A 23178-nucleotide genomic window follows, 5' to 3' on the forward strand; every position below is an offset into this window, starting at 1 on the left:
CATTTTCTAATTGTTGAACGTTGGATACTATTTCCTGCAGTCCTACTTTTATGTCTTAGACCATCCTGTGCATTATACTATACGTAAGTTTAGGACTGGACGTAATATTTGACGGCCACTTTAGAAGGACTGAAAATCTGTGCCTCATGTCCAGATGGTACCGCACTCCATAAAGCCAGGGTTCTTTTTCAAGGAAGTTGGGCAAAATATTAAATTGTATGAAATTGCAATTTTGAAATGAAAATTTCGTTAGCCACATTTAATAAAATTTCTAGTTTAGGGATCACCATGGCTTGGAGCTTAAGTTTTCATTTCTGTCATGACATATCAGTTTTTTATTAAAAGATTGCCCTTAGTGCATATTTATCAATTTTAAGCTCGATGTGCAATTAAAAATTCTTTAGGAAAGAAAAGATATTTGGCATGGTTTTGAAAACAGTCTCTTAAACTTCCAGCCGTTCTGCCATCACTATCAAATATTATGCCTAGCTCTAGACCCAACAACTGTACTTTATGACTTTGTTCGAGCAATCATTTAGAAATTCTATGAGAATCACTCGAGAATTCATTTATAATTAGTTAGTTATCACAAAATAGATAATATTATATAATATACCTATGTACTTCAATTACATCATCATCACTTTTCAAGGAGACCATAATAGCTTAGTTTATATTCTAATTGAGTTTCCGAGAGTTTTGTGAGTGATAGTTTTCAAGTGGATCCGGTTAAATTATTATTTCCGTGCTTCAAGATATAGTGAAACTTATGTGAAGAAAGAACTTATTATGAATTACATTTTGTGATGACGAATAAAAATGTCTTTCAATTTCAAGTTTACTGAAGTGTATTTATTGAACTATTTGTAGTAGATTTAGACAAATTGATTAAGACTCTTGGGAATTAAGATCAATAAGTACTTATTTTTAAATAAAATAATGGACACAAATGATTTTATTGAATTTAAACCCGTAGATTTTTCAAAACTTTATTCTTACTGTCGCAAAAATTTATTAAAAGGCAGTTTTGTCTGCCATTTTTCAGATAACAGACGTCTATTACTGGAATGTTGCATACCAATCTTGACGATATAATCGAGTTTGTACCAGGAATGGGCAATCCAGCTTTAGTACTCTAGTCAGAACCATATAAATATTCACCAAAAACGGGTTAATCCTTGATAGAACGATAGATGGTACCATAAAAATTGCGGCAAATGGAAAAAACATTTATTTTACTTACCCTACGGCTTTAGCGAAAATTAGTGCCAATCGACCACTAGTTTTGGCAATTTTATTGATCTATCGAGTTTATTGTCACCGAAAATTTCCAAAAAGTTCACAAAGTTTTCACTAAATACACATTCGAACATTCCGGTTCATTTTTCTGTTTCAATGTCTGTATGGCAAGGGACACAAAGATAAAGCGAGTGTTTTTAGCTAAATGAAAAAATTTTCCATGAATTTTTTACATTTAAAAATAAATAATATATAAGTATGAATTTTTGTTGACATCCAGTTGAGATATATAGTTTCATGAACATAGTTAGTCGCTTTTTTTGTGCTCAATCAATAAAGCTATGAAAAATTTAAGCTACCTTGTTAAAAAGGGTTTATTTTTCTAAATTTAAACATTTAAACTTTGCTCTAGATTTATTCTTGTAAACTTTATTTTTACATTAATGACAATAATAAAAATAATAAATGCTACTAAAAAGTAACATAGTATCATGTAGTATTAAAATAAAATTGTCACGCGGTATACACACGTAATATACTATTATTGTATTGTTTGTATTATAATTTAATTTTAATAGAGGTAATTTTTAGTTGTGATTTATTTATAGACTTTTATTGACTGGGAACTTTTCCCAGAATTCGATGTGGTGGGTATATTTATTCTATTTCAATAATATGTCAGTCAGACTTTTTTATACAAATATTTTTGTTTCATGCACATAATAAAATTATGAGCCTTTGCAGTACGGAGTGGCGCACAAGTTCGAATGAACATTTGATATTCGACAAATCCATCCTAAATTCAATAGTCAAAGGTAGTAAAGTTAAAGTGTTTTGTTAAAATTGAGCCGAGAATTTCCAACCATAAGCGCACTTCAAAACCTGAAAAAGTAAATTTTCACTAGGTACCTCATCATGAGCAGTAATTACCTACTCCTTGAAATTGGAGCGCGTTGCCTAGACTTACCAAACAAAAGTTAATTGCATGTATACATGATATAAAAATTACGACTCGAGAATTTTGTATACTCACTTCCATACGGCGCCTTCACTTTACTATAATAATTTAGAGTCTGTGCAGTTGTTTAGCTGGTGCTATTTGTTTATTTTCTGTATGTGTGTAAGTATCGCGCGCATTTCACACCCACACAGTTTGAAAACAGTGTGTAGGTGTTATTCAATGAAAATTTTCATCATCGCAACTCGGTACTACATTTTCATCCTATTAATAGGATTTAAGGTATATTGTTGTTATATTTATATTGAAAAGTTTTATTTTTGACATGATTGACAGCTAAATGAAGTTATGTAAAAATTTAATTATTTGTTTCATGCTTCGGCAGATCGATGATATAACCCACATTTCTTTTTATAAATACGAAGTAAACAGAAAATATCTTACGAATAAATATCCATAGATTTTAGGCAGAGCGAAATTGTAATAAAATTGATGTCTTGAGCACACGTTTTTCGTTAGTTTCATCAATCAATTACCGAATATTTGAACTTATTTCAAAGGACACGCTTGATGATAAATTTAAAATTTAAACAGATATCTTAGAATTTTCATTTGGTTTAAATTGTTTTTATGTTGATTTTGAGTTGCTACATTCTTCTTTAATCCACAAGAGTCACGTTGATTTCCGTCTAATTTTGAACCAATCTCTCTTAAGTTTTTTGAAGTGGGTACTTCTATAGGCGCCTTAGACGATGCTTCAACAAGCTATAAATACAGCTACAGATATAACACTGTAACCCAGGAATCGAAAATTCAATCGAAAAAACCACAGCTATTTTATAATAATGAAAGCTGTACAATTTACTATTCACTTAATGATTCTGATTGCCGTTCATAGATGGCGTTTTTCTTTTTGAATTTTCATTATAGTTTTTTATACATGAGTTAATAATTTCAATTTAGAAATTATGAAATTTTAATCATTTATACTATAATTATAATTGGGAAAAAAATAAAAATAAAAAAACATAATTATTAGTTTTAAGCTTTCACTTCTGTGAAAGCTTAAATGTTTGACCTATTTGAAAAGATGAAACCTGATTCCGTAGTGTGAGAATTCAAATAAAATAGCTCTGAATTTTGTGATTACATTGTCAATAGGCAAGCTCAAGTGCAGTAGTTTTTTAGGAGTTTTCTAATAAATTTTTTAATCGGAATTTTTTTGATATTCGTATATGGGAGTTAAATTATTGTTATCATCTATATAGACGTTAAAATGGTACTTAATGAATTGCATTTTTTTTTTGCTATAAATTTTTATGATAGGTATGCATGAAAATTTAATAATCGTTTGTAGGAAAAATAATTTTTTCTGTTCCATTCAAGGCTGTATATAAAATACTCATAACCACAATGTTTGCATGCAAATATGCTTCATTTAAATTGTTTAAAGTGTATTTACAAAGAGCATTCATAAATTTGTAATTTTCAAGGGTAAGAAGATAAGTTTGTTATGGTTCCGTTTATTCGTATTAAGCTCGATTAATGCTACATGCTTTCCCACCGAAGCTGAAATCAAACGAAATTTTCTATCCGATTACATTCGTATCAGATAAAGTTCTTGAAATAGCTTTTGTTCTGAAATCATTAAGCTCCTATTATGGAAAATAAATTTATCTATGAGTCACTCATACCCGACTATTTGTGAAAGCTTGAGGGCTCAATTTCAAATATCAAAAATGATTCGGAACGCCTCATCTACTCCACATACCTAATTATTTTTCGACTCATTCTTTATAGTAAGCGCCCCAAGCTTTTACAAATAGTCGGGTATGAGTTTAGTACAATAAAAGCTTGTCCTTAAAAAATATTTTTATTAAAATTTTTTTTTATTCGATGCGCAACTTGCAAGTTCTACATTCGTTAAACTTGTGTTTTTGGACTTAATTTAGCTTAGTAAATTATAAGATCAAAATATCGATTATATAACGAATTATAGACAAAAGCTAAATTTTCCAAACAACTCTGAAATTTTCCAAACGACATTTCTTTCATCATTTTGTCATGGAATAGTATTAAGTATTTTGTGTATCGTTGATTTTTCAACGGGTGATTTTTTAACGTTCATATAATAATTAAAGAATATACACAACTAAAAATAATTACCATGACCATAACAATTAATTTATATTCCACTATTAAATTCAAATAATGCACATACTAATGATAATTCAAAGAATGCAAATTTTTTTAGAAATATTATCGTAAAATTTGCATCAATGATTTACATTCATAACAGAAGATCCATTGTGTTTTGTAAATTTTTTATCTGACCTTATAAAACACATTACAGAAGAGAAGAGCAGGGTGAACTTTTACCTGGCGGATATTAAGTATTATCGTAATTTTAATCGATTGTATAAAAAATGATTGTTTTTCATGCATTATTATAATAAAAATTCTGATTTATCAGTGTGAAGAAAATAATTGTAATTTTCGTTGCCTGATTATATTTGCTCCAAAAGTAAGCATATTTAACATTGGTTTTATGGGAAAACGGTAGATTAAAAACAAGTCGATGAAAATTTCAAAAAAAACTTCATTAAATTAAATTTAAAATCTGAATAAATTATTGAAGAAAAAAACCGTTGTGTCGGACTAATTAAGGACGTATGAGCAAATCATTTATTTATTTAAACAATCAAGCAACCCCTCCTAAAAGAAATCAGAACTGATTTAGACGTAGGTCAACTTCATTTTTTTTTAAATGTCAAGTCTCCAGAGCAATCTAAAATTGCCCTGGTGCTCTTACATCCTAAATACTTTATTGAAATAGTTTTCTTATTCCTGGTAATTACAAGTTATATTACAAATATTTCCATTTTTTATAAAAAATTTATGTAAAAATAATTTATATGCTGTTAAATTATTAATGATATTAATAAATTATTGTATATCTATATATGTTGTAAGGGAAAGTTGTAAAGGTTGGCCATATTTTCATATTTTTTACTAATGTTCCTAACTTTCGTTCAAAAATGAATTTACGAAATCCATGCTCATGACGAAAAGGAGTATTTTTCTTCGTATCACGAATTTATGAAACGGAGAACGGCAAAAAAAAACATTTAAAAATATTCTAAAATTTAATGAACGTTAGCTATTTGCTGTCAGGATTGGCCACGCGTTAAAAATTTGCCAAATATATGCTCATATTTGGAATTAAAATTCGAGAGATTGAAAGAATATCTCACCGTCATATATCTAATATTTCCATGGTAGGTTTACCAACATGCCTAAAGTGGTTATGCCCTTGTGGCTCTTACAAAATCATGTCTACCGAATTTACCATGATCTGGTTCTATTTTCTTCGAAAATGTAACATTAAAATAAATAATTGGCATTGGATTATAATAATGCTCTTAATATAATCCAATGCCGATTTTCCAATTTTTAACCTCAAGTATAAATTTTATTATTTTTTGAAAAAGTACACAAATAAATTTTAGTGGGTCTACCTAGACAATTCTCCCCTACTAATTATTATTCAAAACAACATCTAAACAATTATAGTGTTTATTATTGTTATTATAATATATATTTGCGATTGTTGTCATTTATTATTGTTGTTACGCGCACATACAAAAAACAATAGAATTTATTTTCAAATTTTAATATATTTTCACCTTGAAATTTGCAACAGTACTTAATTATTTTATAAAAATCTGCAGTCAGTTGTAACTAGATAATAAAATATATATTGTTTGAATAGTTTTAAATATTATATGTTTTGGCTTGGCCATCGTTTCATTCAAACAAAATATTAAAATATTTTGTCTGAAAATTTTGTTTATATTAATTAAAAATTTTTAGTTCTGTTTGCATGAAAACAATTAATTTTAATAATTACGCATATCATTAACACAAAAATTTTAACTTACAATGAGTTATAGTACACAAATTTGCTAAAAATTTTCCATAGCTAGCATAAAGTGATGATTTAAGTTAATGAATAGCGATTCAGGGAGTTTTCTCATTTAGAATTGCCAAAACACACTTCATAAAATATTTTCAAAAAAATTACTCTTAAATTTATTAATATGAACCTTTTGGATGAAACATTTTTATGATACGTTTGGTTCCAACCTCAAGGAAGGGATGTTTTCTAACTTTTTATAAATTTGTTGTATAGTTATTATTATAACAAATCAAAAATCTATTAAAGTTTATTTATAAAGCGCCGCTTTGTATAGAATTGAATTTCAAATTTTACAGATACAAAGATGATCCAATAAAAATAATAAAACTCGACCTTTTATTTCTTCATTTTATTTATTCCTTCCTTCTTAATTCAGATCAAAATAAAAATATTTATAATTTTAAATTTTCTTCATTTCCATTCAATCATTTTTCATAATACGTGATAAAAAATACATTTGAATGAATAACTTTTTAAGTCGTTCATTCAAGTGTAAAAAAACAAAAATATGTGCGCTTATACTTGAAAACTTATCTTGAAAAAAATTTAAAAAAATTACACTTTGCACGTATCAAATAAATATATATATTATAAATGCGAAAGTAAGGATGTTTGTTTGTTACGCCTTCACGCTAAAACTAGCGAATGATTTTTAATGAAACTGTATAGAAATATAGCTGATATGAATAACACATAAGATAAATATAATTTATAAAGATATATTAATAAAAAAAAATTTAAAAATTAATTTAATTTGACATTACCATAAATAACAGATCTCTGTAAAAATAGTCAGTATAAAATATTTCACGGCCATCTTTTCTGATATACTCAATGAATAATTACGACCCTTATACATTTTAAAAAAATAGAGAAGCATACATATATTTTACCTGTGTAAAACAATCCTTACCATTCTTTGGAGTATTATAGAAATGGGATAAGCGAGAGCAATCTTTATCAATCTTTACTTTTAAACCCAGCGAAGCGGGTGGGTATCACTCTAGTATAATATATTACATTTATATTCATAAAAGTTTAACATTGAAATTTGTACAATGAAACGATTATAATATATTTTTATTGACATTATCAATGAAGTATTTAGTCATACCTAACACTGCTTTATTAAACATGTTTTTTTGTACCAAAAATAAATAGTATAAATAAAATTGCATATTAAAAATATATACACATAAAAATTTTTATAAAATAAGTCACGTGGATCCATTCAAAATTCATTATCATATTTGCAATAAAAATTAACATAATATATAAATAAGTGTATATATATAAAATTATATTTGATTATATATTATATAAATAATGTTGATAATATTATAAAGTGTACCGAATAAAATTACCAATTAATTGAATTTTTTTTGTTTGTGACGTTTCTATAAAATAGATGGGAAGGAACAGATTTCGATACAGGTGAATCAGATAGTAATAGTTTGGAAAAACCTTATGAAGTTGATTAATTCAAGGTAAAGACATGAAATGTGATGGAAATTGCTGAGCAGTTTCTCCTTTAAAAACAAAGACTATCACGTTATAGCCCTCACTTATCCTCCATTTTGTTCACAATTTTATTGATCTTACTTATTTACTTTTTTATACCTTTTGGATCAAAATTATCCCATGCACTGAGTTTCATCAAATTCCAAAACAACAATTTTTTTGCTATTTTCTCAATTTTTCAAAGGGGGGCACCTTAAAAAAATTGCAAAAAATCGAAACATTTTTTGTAGGTCCAATTTTTAAAAAAAACACACTATATACTATAATTTTGACCCAAAAAGTACAAAAATTGGGTGCATTTGATGGCTGGTCGATTAGTTTTTGAGATATGGACTAAAAGCGATCAAAACATTAGGATATATCAGAAAATAATTTTTAAAATCGTTTAAGTACTTAATTAAAAAATGACGAGTTTTCATACAAACTATCATCCCCTTTTCCCCACGAAAATTATATACATTGAGTTTCATATAAACTTTCATCCCCAATTTGACCCTCTTAAAGAATGAATTTTTATGAAAAGAGTAAAATAAACTTTTGTCTCAAACGATAAGCCCATTGTATCAAGTTTTACATTTCGAAAACTTCAAAAATTACATAGTTTCATATAAACTTTCACCCCCTTGAAGAATGAATTTTTTGAAAATAGTAATACAGGAAAAATTTGTAGTGAACCATGCTCATATATAATTTTTTACATTTGTAACTTAAAAATTGACCACGTTTCATACAAACTTCCAACACTCGTTTTTACTCCTTGAGGGATTAATTCCCGAAAATCCTTTCTTAGTTCGTACTTATGTAACTTAAGGAACATTTGTACACATTTTCATTCTTCTATACCCAGCGATTTCTGTATTGATATCTAGCTTAATTATTTTGTATTGTTTATGTGGTACTCACAATAATATTTTTTATAATATAAATTACAACCTTAAATACAAATTACAAGATCGCTAGTAAATAATTATTTATTTATTAAATTAAAATATAATATTTTATTTATATTATATCGTGTAAGTATATTTATAAGATTTATGTAAATTTTTTGTAAAAAATTTTATGATTATTTAATAAAATAATTGCTAGGTATAAGAGTGAGTATGTGTTAAAACATCGTAAAATTAAAATTTATGATATGTTTTATACGCCTTTATGGTATTTCAGAATTATAATAGTACACACATTTATTTATTTTTATGCAATTATCTCAATTGTCTTATTGTTTCGTGCACTTTTTTATAAGAATATTAATGATGGTTTGCATCTTTATAGTAATACGTAAACTATACAGAGGGTTCTATAATTCACTGCAGAACTTTCGCTTCCTGAATTAGCTGAGAAAAAAACAGAACAAGAAAATGTTGTTTTACCAAATTTGGATCTAAGGCCAAATTTACGAGATAATTAACCTACTGTTAAAATAATCACTTAATAAGAAATACATTCATCCAAATAAAATTCATCCAACAAAACACTACTTAAACAGAGTGTGAAGGAGTGACCAAAATGCGAAATTACTACAAAAAAAAACCTCCAAAACGAAATGTTATACATCGTATGAAATTACAACTTCAACACAATATACACAGTGTGGTTTGTCTGTAATTACATTGTCTGTTTCGATAAAATACATATTGAGGTATATGTACGTACAAAACTTTATTATCGATGAAATAATTTTTAATTTAATAATAATTTTGCATTTAGGTAACTCCTACACACTATGATAAAACTTCATCCTCTGTTTAAGTAGTGTTTTATTGGATGAATTTTATTTTGAAAAATATATTTTTAATTAATTTACTAACATAAGATGGTTAATTATTTCATAAATAAGGGATCAGATCTAAATTCCATATAGAATATTTTCTGCTTTCTTTTCCCAGCTTATTTAGGTAGCGAAAGTTCTGTATTCAATTATAAAACACCCTGTATATTTAAGCTTTTTGTTTAAGGTGATGGAAAAGAAAAATGTTTAGTCGAAAAATCAACTTTTCAGTTTTGACAATCGATGTTATTTATTAATTCGCTGTAATCGCATAGATTAATCATTAAAAATCTATTAAATTTAAAACGATTCTAAATAATCATTTTTAATAATAATTCAAAAATTGTACGTTAAAATCATCGCTCCTATAGCCTCATTCTTAGACATCTATTTCTATTAGGAGTGTAGAAGATCTCAGCATAAATTTTTGTTTTTTGTTTTGAAAACTTACAACTTTGCATTGAAAACTGATCATTTCAGAATTTAAATAAAATACACTTGACTTCAAATGATAATTTACTTGGAATACTTCCTTAATCCTCTTTAATGATAGCACGATTTGGCACGAAGTTCTATGCCACGATCTTGCAATTAAAAACTTTTTATCAAAATATGAAAATGAAGCGTGCATCTACGCTATAAATTGTGTAAATGTCGAGAAAAAAATATTATATATTTATAGCCAATAAAATATTGAATAAAAATGAAATTAACAATTACATATTATGCATATATTACACACATATGAATAAATTTTCAAATGTAAAAACAGACCGATTCACAACGTACAAGGCCATCAGATGTAGGTATGTAGCTGTATGTAGCTTGCCATTAGCTAGGCTAGCTTACTTGATGGATTGAATAACAAAATCAGTATAAAAAAATAATTGTATTCATTGTGTTCATGAATATATTTTTATAGTGATGTGTGTTTAGCTAGAAATAATTAAAAAGTTTCCAACATAAATATGTAAAAAGTTTTTATATGAATTCAAATTGGAAATATTTAACATAGATCGGTATGTTATTTTTATCTCTGTGTAACTTTATTCAAAAAGTTTTGTGTTTTTCCCCCGGATATATGATTGCGTGCGTAAAAAACTGCTAAATTAATTTTTAACTTAGTGAAAAAGGGTTTTGAAGTGGAATAAATTCCTTTCCAATTCGGAACATTAACATGAAGAGCATAGGAGAGGTCCTGTTTTTAAAAAGTTTTTAAACTCGAGAAAGAAAATTAACTCTCAGAAATTTTAAAGAAACTAATTGAACATTGGTATGTTTGGCCCGAGTTTAAAAAAAGCGAAAATAATTGATAATTTCATTGTTGAAATATAATAACGATATAAGTTAATTAATTTTATTGTTGAATAGAAACGCATATAGTACGAGTATTGTGGGTGAAGAGAGGTAACTACATTAACAGAATTTTAAAGAAATTGTAATTCAGTATATATAATAATGAGGTATAACCTCCGTTTTCTTGGCATACACGTCTGTAACAGAGGCCACCCACATTATTATTTTTAATATTTATTTATTTTAACTGCATTCGAATATATACAATTAATTTTTTTGATGTAGTTGGTGTCGGTTACTTCATTCTTTTCCAAGCGACGACAGTGTGATCAATTTACCGCCCCATCTATTATAATTGTTCGGACTGTCGCTGCCTGGATTCAAACCTACAACCTCCCGCTCGGCCACTAAGCTGGTTATTTCACTACAAGCTTGTAAACTCTAACCGTTCATATAATCCAAAACATTTTTACAATATTGTAGAAAAGGACACAAACACTTTTAGTGTATATTACAAATGTATACTGATTGTTTAATTTACATCTTGGCATAGTGCATTTCCCACGAGTACGAGAAAGTACGTATGTATACATTAAGCAATGCGCTTAAGAAAGAGATGACATAGGCATGTTTTCTTAATAAAAGTTGCATGCAGCTTCAGTACGCGTTAATTTGTACACAGCAGCAGTGGAAATATCGTACAGCTTAAAGGGAACCAAAGCTATAACAATTGCAAGAAACATATAACACCTATAGCCCCTCTTTCTTACACGCATTGCTTAACGCATGTACTCTGTCATACTCGTCGGAGATATCTTAGCCAAAATGTAAATTAAATGCATGGAATAAAAGGTAAATGTAAATGTAAGTACACGGTGTTTTTATGATTATTAGCTACAAACATATTTTTTTGTTCACTCCATCTAATTCAAACTACCTTACTGGCATCTCATCTTTATGTATCATGCATGAATAATGAATAAGTATGTACATTCTAATAGTACGGAGTAAATTAAATATATTTTCTATGTACAGTTAAACAAAGAACACCCGATAAATTTATATAATGTGTATAAAGCAATAATTAAAATAATATTCATTATGCACAGTCAACCATAGAGAAAAGAGTCACCACCATAATAATTATCATGAAGGTATTATAAATTATTGAGAATTTCCTTTTAAATAGAATCGTATATCACATCATAAAAATAAATTCAATTAATTAAAGTTTCAATTTTATTCAATGAAAATTTAATCACTTTAATAAAAATATTTTATAAAAACTACATCATTATTATATACAGTGAAAACTGTTTATGAACTCTGTTAAAAGAAATGCATCTGTATTCAGTTAGTTTTTTTTAATAAATGCCGGACGAAAAAAATTAAGACTAGATTTATTCAATTGATTGAGTTAAATTGATTAACAATTTTATTGAAACATCTAAAGTATCTTTTAGTGTTATTTATAGTTCTGGCACTTTAATCTTTTGAATAGTGAGTGCATTTTAAATTATATACATTTTGAATACAACGCCAGTCTCTTCGTTTATTAATTACTTTTTGTTACGATACTCGATAAAAGTTAAAACATTCAATATTATTTATTCTTTTCTAAAAAAACATAGTTTAATAGTTATGGTGGAAGCGCAAATAAACATATCGGACATATGACCAATGTATGTGGTCCATAATTTAACTGCACTTCCACCATTTGTTGATTAATATATTATGATGATTAATATTTATTTCTTGTTATAACTTGTTGTGATTAGTATTCTTTTTGTCCATTTCCGACAAGGTAAATAATAATAATTGTGATATATGGAATAATTGTGATATGAATATAAAACTAATTATGGTTGTTCCACAAAGTGTAAAACGCTTTGGGAAACTCTTTGGAATCTTAATTAAAATAGGGTAAAAAAGAATTCAGGCCAAGCTGTTTTACTCATTTGAATGAAAACATGTTTTTGGTTCATAAATTGCCTGCTTTCCACTCCCGTATGTCCTAACTGGACTGTAAATTTGATGGAATATCTAAGTCAATTCAATTTTAAAAGGTTTACACATTTATATCAACTCTGAATATAAAATTTGAAGAACAGTTTTCACTGTATACACGTACAACAAAATGGCTTATTTTAAAACAAATAATATTATAAATTTTATGATATTTACATTTAACCTTGATGTTGATAGAGTAGTGATGTGTTTGGATGTGTGTGTGCATGTGTGAAAAATATATTAAATAGTCTTTAATTATAATAACATTAATAAAACTTTGCACATATAAATGAAAAGAAATTTAATATTTGTTTTATAGTGGAGTGTCTTTATTTTTACGACTGTATACAGATGAAAATATAATACAGAATTAAAAGAACTTGAAAAGAAAATATGGTTCAGAATTGATCCTGATTATCCATGTAAACTTTTTAGACGTTTTAGCAGTAAATTTATAGGAATACTGAATTTTAACAAGCCCCATGTTTTAGTCAAATAACACATTAGGCTATGCCATCATATTTATGTGTTACCATCTTTCCCGCTGATAATTTCATCTACTAATTGTTTTGAGAGGCTGAGTACACCTCCTTCATACATATACCAGTACACCCGTCCATCACAACTACTAATTAAATTAGTATTTTGTTGCCATGGCGGAAATTGAACCCGCTACCCGTACGAAATTGGTTGCGCTTTAACCAACTGAGCCACTGGGATCGACAACAAAAATTCGAAATTTTCGGCGATTCGAATAACATTACTTTTAAAAGTTTCAAGATAATAATTTAGCATTTCATGGTATTTTAATAAGGTTACTGATGTTTTCATATCTTTGTATTATTCACTTTTCATTTTTCTTGAGCCTCCAGATGAAAGTACGGCTTCCCCGCTGCATTAAACTCCGAAAATAGCGAATTTGTAGCTGGAGCCCAGGGCAGAAACTTGAAGAATTTTCTGACGTAAGCCTCTCTAAACTTGCTCTTCCTGAAACTAAATATGATTCAGGAGACTGTACTCTCGGCTAGAGGATACCGAAAATAGTATACAACAAACAGCCATAACTTTGGTTGCCTGACGTGTGTCATATATAGTCTTGGTCGGTTTCGTTTCGATCTTTATATTTCCTACGCCTGAAAATCGAACTTAATGGCCAAGAAAATGTATAGGTACTATCATAATAATATATAGTTACTATCTTAATAATATACTATATATACCGAAGTTTTCATGACCTATTGTGCTATATTTGTTGCTAAGCAAAACCTTTTGAAATCAGAAATTGGAATAATTCAAAACACAACAAGAATTTTTACCAATTTCTGAAAATATTTGGCATTTTTCTAATTTTAGGAATGTGTTTTACCTAAATCGATCTTTAAATTAAGACTGATTCTGTTCTCGGTTAGAAATAACATTTGTCATTTTATGCGAATATTTAGATCTTAACGGAAAAAAGGGACTGAATGTAATTGATGTTTTGTGCATAGAGGTTTTTAAGTTTTTTATTTTATTCTTTTTTCGTTGAGATCAAGTTTCAATTTAACTTAAAAATGTTACAAATATTTTACAAACACAACTTTTATGTACAATTTAATATTGTTATAGTTTGCGTAAGCAAATTATTACTTCATATTTTATGTCATCACATTTTCATTGTTATCAGGAAATAATGAGCCATTTGTTTATATTATAATTCAACAATATATATATTTTTATTTTTGAAAATTGGTATAAATTAATGTTTTTCGTTGCCATATACAAATGACATTCAAATTAGTCCCGGTAACAGGATTATAAAGGAAGTATGCGATTAATAATGGAAAACTAAGTTTCTCTGCTTTTTTAATTAACTCGGGTTGAAAAGGACTCCTTTATGTTATTGTACCACGTAGCCTGCTAACTTTTAAAACTTAGTATATGCCAACGATAATTGATCAATGATACAGAACATTGTTATGATCCAACGTACATGATGGTTTATCTTTTAGAACTTTTCCTCCTCACCATTTTACGATATGTTTGTAAATGAAATAATTGCTTATCAAAATACCTATCAATAAGTTATGATTTTATATACTTAGAACTTATTCGGAAGAAAAAGCACATGGATAACACTCGCCCGTTTGCTTGCAGTCTTATTAGTAAGCTTTGTATTATATTGTTGTTTCACGAATCTTCGAATCTTTCTGGGTTTCCATGCTATTTCACATTATTAAATTAAACAAATCGATTCATCTTTGTAATGTTCGATTGAATCACCTACGATGTATGTTATTACCTTCACCTTGACAATCATATCAATTCGAAGGCAATGAGCGGATCAGACAAGCATATACAAGTTTCTCTATATCCTTTCTATATTTTTTTATTTTTATTAATGTTACATCATTATATCTTTCATATATTATTTATTACATATCATTGACAGTAAAATATATACTATTTACTTTCTGTTACAAAGTCAAAGCTTCATCCCGAAAAACAAAATAAAAAAAATTTTAAACTAAGCTCATGCCTTGCTTGTACACCCGACTAAAGGGGTGTTATTTTAACGTGCCTTTGTATCTGTGAACTTGTCTGAGGTATTAAAGCTCTATAATGATCAATAAGCTTATTTATTGATCACTGTAAGTTAGTAACAACAATCTTCGTGCAGTTGTTACAATCACATATGGACTAGAAATAACAGCTATGCGTTCATAACAAACAAATAATATATTTAAAACAAACGCAAAGAAATTTTTTTTAATTCATCGATTCGGTTTATTAACATAAATATACAATTTTATTTTTCATCAATAAAATGCATGACTTTAAACTAAAATCAATCTCTTTCATAGAAGTAATGATTTTGTTTATTTAACTTCAGTGATTTAGTATCAATGAATTCATATTTAAAATGCATTCCCATTCTTTGTAAATACAAATATTTAGCTGTATTTGTTCCAATCATTAGGAAATTGTTTGAAAGAATTTTTACTTTATTTCAATATGAAACGGCCAACTTCGGGATGAGATTGTTATTATTTTAACTTTTGTTACAGTGTACAGTCTCGTTTAAATATATAAATACCAATGCTGTATGTCAATCGTAGCTAGTAAGTTCTTGATCTAACCTCTATAAGTCAGATGCAGCACAGCTTTGTATTATTATTATTATTTTGTAGTTTTATTAAAATTTATCGATATTTATTTATCATTATATTTTATTATTATGTAGTTGTATCACGCCACATATGGTAGAGGATACCAAATAAATATCATTTTGTTCGGTTTTATTATTCTTTTTTTTTCTTGCTGATTATGTCAAGTTTCATTTCACAAATAAATAAAATCTTCATTTGGAAATGAATATCTATTTATTGATAATTAATGTTTCAAAACAAAAACGAAAATAATTCAGAATATGTTATTTATTTTTGAAAAGGATTATCTTTCAACCTTAAGGATATTTTATATATTGTCTTCTTATACAGGAGAGGGTATTAGTAGATATACAGTAATAATATTAATATCTATGTTATTAGTTATGAATTCATAACGAGTCTTGATTCAATCGATTTCTAAACTACATGAATGTAGAACTGTATCGGACTTAGAAAGTTTAATATTCATAAACAATTTTCAAGCAAAATTAACTTGGATTATTGTTTTTAAATGCATTAAACGATATGACAGCTATTTTGACTTTTTTTGAATTTTGAATTTTATTTAAATAATTTAAAAGGTTTTAAGGGAAACTGATTAAAAAAATACGAATTTCAAGGAAATATTGAAACTATTGTATAATAATTTATTATAAACATGTGAAAATAAAAAATTGATTGAGTTAGTTGTTGAAATACCATGTATAGAATTATTACGCATTCGTTTGTGCTTTTACGTCAGGTAAGTAAAAAAAGGTAGCCATTCTTAGAGAGCCACACATACATACATGTCATACACACAATATTTCAAACAAAAGTTGTTTATTTTCTTAAAAGGAACATTTTTTAATTTTAATCTTTTGTTTTATCTTTAACGACTTACAAGGACTCAAGATCTAATTGATCTATATTGCTCGACCACTAATTGATTAACGAATTTCGTTTTTGAGTTATCGTGTTGACAAACGGACAGACAGGCGGATATAAGGCGTTACAAACTTAAGGCTAAACTTAGTATACTTTGATATACTTCATATACATGGTATAAAAATATATGTATATTAAAAATAGTTTTTCATTAACATTATAAACTCATTCAATTTTTAATTAGGCAACCTGACGTAATTCAAAGGAAAATTTACATATAATATGTCACGTCATAATCAAATTCATTAGGCACGTTCTGCAAATAAGAATTAATATTGTCGCCATGAAATTGGGGATCAATACTTCCGTTAATTTAATCTACCTATAAATTCGGAAACATATTTGTTTTCTGTCGTGTTCATTTTTTAATATCGTAAAGTATAGCTGAGAGGATAGTGATTTTTACATGCGAATAGGGAAATCGCGATGATTATCTCACTATCTTAGCGGCCAAAACTTCTGCAACTTCGGGATCTTACACCCGAAATTATTCTGAATATGTGAAAATAAATAGGCCAAATCTGTCGACAAGTGCATTCCTTGATTTAATCAAGTAGTAAAATAATAGTAGTTTCATATAAACTACTATCATTTGCGGTACTATCAATAGGCTACTCTCCCCTATATTATATTATTGTATTATCTTGTCCTACCGCAAAACAGTTAAGTGCTATGTTAAAAATAATAGATAATTATTTGTTATAATCTTAATAATACAGATGGCAGACATTCCAAACCAAATATATAAGATTATATAAATAATTTTAATATTAGTATTAGAAAAAAAAATACACAAACACACAGCCACAAACCCAATGAAGTAAGTGTGTGTATTCATTTCATTTTCAATGAAAAACTATTAACAAAACAGTTCAGACTTTAGACATTATACGAGACAGACCTTGTCATTTAAACATATACATACGTTGTTTTTTAATTTTGTACGTCAAAATATAAAAAAAAAATAATGTAATTTTATTTTAGCTTGAAGCAACGTGATTAGTTTATTATAATAATATAATTTTTGTTTTATTCAAATCAGTAAAATAGACGATTCTCCGTCTCTACCACCGCTATCCCCCTACCCATGAATTTTTAATAGTATTCACGATACGACTCACTCATATGTTATTATGGTTACCTCAATTTAAAATATGATTTTGTTTGAACATGTTGAAACTAGTGTTTATTGTTTGATCGAAGTGTGTGAGTTCGACTCAATTTTAGATTAGTTTTTGTTTGATTATTGTGATTTGTTGTTTGTTGTTTTATTCTGTGTTTCAGTGAGACCAAATAGTTGTTACTATTGTTGTAAATGTTAACAAGGTTACGAAGTTTTCTTTACTCATGTAGAATAAGTATTCTCTTTCCGTTTTCCCTCTCATTAAAATTGACTATCTAAATAGCTCAACTGAAAAGATCAAAATTTGTACTTTTTCGGGAAAAAATTGTATTTTTTATTTATTTGAAAAGGAAGTACCACATTGACAATCAGTCTTCAGCCTACCTGCATTGTTATAAAACATCTTTATGCCAATACAAATGCTATCCAGTAAATAGCAATTACCTGCAAAGAAATTACAGCATGATCTAAGATACATTTAACTATAGGTACTGCATCTAACCCTACTATAAATGAAAGTCAAATATTTCAACGCACGCGTCGCTTTATTCACGAAATAGTAGAAGCGATGAAAAGTCAGAGATTTTTATGGTATGTTTGTTTATTAAAATACATTGTGGGCAAAAGTAAAGGTTTATGTTTGACCTTTTCATATCTCGAAATATTTTAGAATAGATTCGGTATCTAAGAAGTCAAATATATCGGTAGCTAGTAAGAACGAATAAATAGCTATAAAATGTTTTGACACTTACGAGAAAAAATTTTAATTCAAAGAAAACAAAATATGAAAATTCCAAGTGATATTCATACGATAATAGACATTTTTTTTTAATTGTAAGTTTATTGAACATTTAAAGGTGATTATTTTTTGAAGTGTATATTTATGGATCTTAAAAACAGCCAAAAGCCTATTTTGGCCTAAACTGCAACTAGTGTGAAATGTAAATTTTTAGAATGGTATTATTATATTTCAATACGTTCATGCACCTTAATTTGAAATCAATATTTAGACTGATAGGTATCCTTTTATCGGCGCTACTAATAACTACTTTATAGTCAATACTGGCTGGATGCTTAATACCGTGAGAACATGGTACAAACTCCCTATATTATAAATTCAAAAAAACGTGAATTTAAAAAAAACTGCCTGCCCTCAGCTTCGTATTACAAAAAAAATTGCCTACGGTTATAAGATACTACTGTTTGATTTTGTGTATAACAAATTCACAAGGTGTATTAATAATTATGATAATGTATAAAAAATATTTACTATTTGAAATAACAAATTCAAGTTCATGTAATTTTTCATTCATTTTTATATGGGTACTATACGAAACAATTAAAATGAACCATCTATTTCTATAAAAAAATTATGCTTGTTTTCACTGACAATAGGGTATTATCGTTAGTCAAAAATAAATTATAAAATTTGAAAAAAATTAAAATTTATGTAAAAATATACTTAAATATAATATATCCATAGATAATAAGTATTTATATTTATTATAATCATATGTTTATGAATATGCCTGTCAAACTTATCTGTGTTATTTCGTGTAATGATACCGATATTACATCATCAAATTGGATGCCCGCGTTTTTGACAGTTTCAAAAGGTTTAAAATTTAATTTAAGTTTTGGGCAAGAAAGCGTGTGTACTTTTCAAAAATAGTATAATACCCTATTATGTCAGATAGATTATTATGAATCAACTCAGGGATCGAAATTCTTGAATAGTTTTAAGTCTTGATCTCTAAAATATTTGAAGTTTTTTATTGTTATTTGACGGCAGAAGCAAAAACTAAATCATGATTGTGATATAAAGCGTTTTTAAAATTATACCACAAATTTCTCAAACGCGTGTGTCTCTTATTTCAAAACACTTTTTTAAAGATATTTATTTCTTGTTTGCCATAGTTTGTTGTCGAATTATATGCATCTCAATTTAGCTATTGTTATTGTGAGTGGGTCATAATTATATAAAATATTAATACAGATTCAATTTAACAGTTCAATATTGTACCGCAATTAAATATATGTTTTAAAATCACGTGTATAAATCATTTAAAATGATTTTTTTAAATACGAAATTTTCCGTTATGGAAATATGTTTTTTTTAACTTGTTTACATAAATAATGTTTTTTTTCTTTTTTTTTCCTTAATTACATTATGGCTCAAAATAATTTTCCATTTTACTCTCATGTATATTTTACTTTATACAAATGAAAACAATCATTTGACTAAATTAATAATAATTGTTGAAAAATCATCCGTAGACAGTGATGATTACGCAGTGATTTGTTTTTTTACGTCATGTAAGTATAGAAAGATAGCCACTCTTACACACAAAGTTACAAGAGTATCTTTTCTCTCTTTTCCTCAGTATACAGGTATACTCAATGTCACAAAAAATGCTCGTTTTAAAACATTCTAAGTGTTACTATTATAACATAACATATGATGAGTACGCTTAGAATGTTTTAACTGTGGCACTTTTTTTGACAGTGAGTGTACCTACATACAATAGGTACATACATACTATATATTATGTTTCTTAATTTGCGCCCTCACGAGTAAGCAATGATGTTTAGGAAAAAATGTTTCCAACATAAGTTGTTTATTTTTTTTTTATGAGGAACATTTTTTTTATTTTAACTTGTTCTATCACTGACAGTTTACAAGATGGGTCCTACAAATTTAAGACCTAATTGACATTTGTTGCTCATTTACGAACTCAACCTTACTTTTTACCTCCTGAACATACCATAAAAATTCCAGCTTGATATCTTTTTGCGATTTTGAGTTATAGTGTTGTCACACAGACAGATGGAAAGGCTATCGAAAATGGACTAGGTAATTTTATGAACACCTATACCAACATTTTGTTCCTAAATTCAATTTTTTTAAGCGTTACAAACTTGTGATTAAACTTAGCATACCTTGATGTATTTCATATTATACATGGTATAAAATTTATACAAGTCTATTACAGAATTCCCTATTGATTGATTTAAAATGAGAGCCGTTTTGTAAACATTTTTTTAACTTATATAAGTATGTAAAATAGATATCTTTATATATAAACACAATATTGACTAATTAATTCACTTTTAATTGATTTAAACGTGAATAATGTATTGATGTCATTGTAAAACCATCTATATACTTGGATTGGATGTTTTTAACATGCTTTTATTAGCTTGGTTTGTATCTTCGTAATGGAATCTTTGAACGAGATTTTCGCCCACTTCAAAACGTCGGATTAAATTAAAACTTTGCTCATTTATCAAGGACCGATGATAATACAATAATTTCAGTTTATCCAATAACTCGATTATCAGGATCGGTAATAATGATCATCGGAAAAAATAGACAGGGATAAAACAGATCGAAAATTTTATAGGCCTGGAGTATTGTTGTCATGACAAGTTGGTTGATTTGAATTTGTAGACCATTAAGAGTTTGTAGACTATGTATAATGTAAGAGTTCGTTGGGTTCTGATTTTTTCCGGTTAATTTTTCCTTAAATCATCAAGATTTTCAAGATTAACGATAAACTAGAAAATATTTGTTGGTGGAAGCGCAGATAACATTCCGTAATATTAAGAAATAATAGTTTAAAAACTCAGAAACACGCTTTTGTAGCTAGCTGAACTACAAAGTAGTAAATAAATTATAGTTAAAAAAGCTAAAAAAAACACGCTTTTGTAAGTAACTAGCTGAACTAAAATTAAAAATAAAAATAATAAAAATAAAAAAGTTCAAAAAGAGTGAATAAGTAAAAATTTCATTTTATCGTAAAAAAGCGTGAGGTGCTTTGTAAGATATTTTATAATGACTTTACTTTAACAAATATCTGTCAATAAAATATTTACAATTATTGAAATCGAGCCTCCCCTTTTTTTTCGTTTTTAAATGGAGTCTAAGTCTGGAAATTATTTTGTTAATTCAGGATTAATTAAGGATCTTTACAGCGGTTAAAAAAAATTGCGATATAGTAATAAAGTTTGTTATTCAAAATACTGGTAACGGCTTAATAATGCGTTAAAACGATTGACTATTTTTTTAGAATTTCCTTGATCTTTGAACTAAAAAAATTCTACTATTTACTACTAATAGTAATTAAACATTTACATGATAAAATGATATTAATTAATGTGTTAATTAATTAGCCGATCATAAATTCAAGGCTTTTCATTTAAACGTACCAAAAAATAGTTTATAAATTAAGTTTTTTTTAAGGAAATCATTAAAGAAATTCGTTAATTAAAACTTATTGTTAATTTACGCAAATATGAATATTCAACTCAAAGAACGGATATTTAATATTTGTAATACAGTTTCCTGTTAAAAAAACACCAAAAAATTTATTGAAAACAAAAGTTGTTTCCCCAACAAATTAAGTCCGGGTGAATCAAATTAATGCTGAACACCTTTTTCCTTCACTCGACCCCTTGAAAATTATAATTTTTAAGGTGTCGGGCAATGGGTATTTGTTTTTTCGGGCTTCCACATTAGGCTTCCACATATACTGTTTCTGTCTAGTTCCATTCGCTTGATACGCGAAAAGGAATGAAGAAACAAAGTTTTTTTTGACACCTTTAAATTTCAAATTTCTAGTCGTTTTTGAATAATTTTTGTACACTCTACGTCTACATGTTAGACAAAATATTTCTACTGTAAATTAATATTTGAGATCGTACAAATTTTTTTAAATAAAATAAATTATTTAAATATGGAAAAAATAAAATGCATCGTAATTTTAAATTAAATAGTCTTTTGCTGAATAAGTTTAAAACATAATAAAAAATTACGTATTTGGGTGCAATAATATGATGTCATGTGTGTTAATGGCTAATGGGTAATATAAATGTTTTTTCTTTTTAGTTGATTGGCTAAACTGAAATTTATATTGCAAAATATTGATGTGTGTGTGAATACTGTAGACAGTCAAAAAAAATTTTAATGATAGCAATTACTTACTATACGGAAAAAAATTCACACTTAGCCTGTTATTGTACTTTTTTTCGCCTCCACATACCATTTTTTATGATTCCGTTGCTATGTTATACCTTCTTAAAATAAATTGGCAGTACATAGTCGGTGTGGTACTGAAGTCGTGTGAGTGCGACCATCGTAGTCCACACGACTTACTTCCTAGAGGGGGGAAATACATTTAAAAAAAAGGTCTTGTTAGCTTTCAT

The 23178-nt window shown here is 27.5% G+C and overlaps 1 protein-coding gene across 3 annotated transcripts in view; it reads left to right on the forward strand.

Moving 5' to 3' along the window:
• Window positions 1-23178, forward strand: part of LOC123297717 (ataxin-1) — a 176083-nt gene that overhangs the window by 96358 nt on the left and 56547 nt on the right. The window contains exon 1 of one of the 3 annotated variants that reach the window (XM_044879474.1): window positions 18134-18176. The exons of the other annotated variants lie outside the window; for them this stretch is intronic. The gene's annotated coding sequence lies outside the window, so the exon portion shown is untranslated. Of the gene's footprint in view, window positions 1-18133; window positions 18177-23178 lie in introns of those variants that run through there. 3 annotated transcript variants of the gene reach the window in all.

Source organism: Chrysoperla carnea, chromosome 4 (assembly GCF_905475395.1).
Source record: "Chrysoperla carnea chromosome 4, inChrCarn1.1, whole genome shotgun sequence".
Lineage (NCBI taxonomy): Eukaryota > Metazoa > Arthropoda > Insecta > Neuroptera > Chrysopidae > Chrysoperla > Chrysoperla carnea.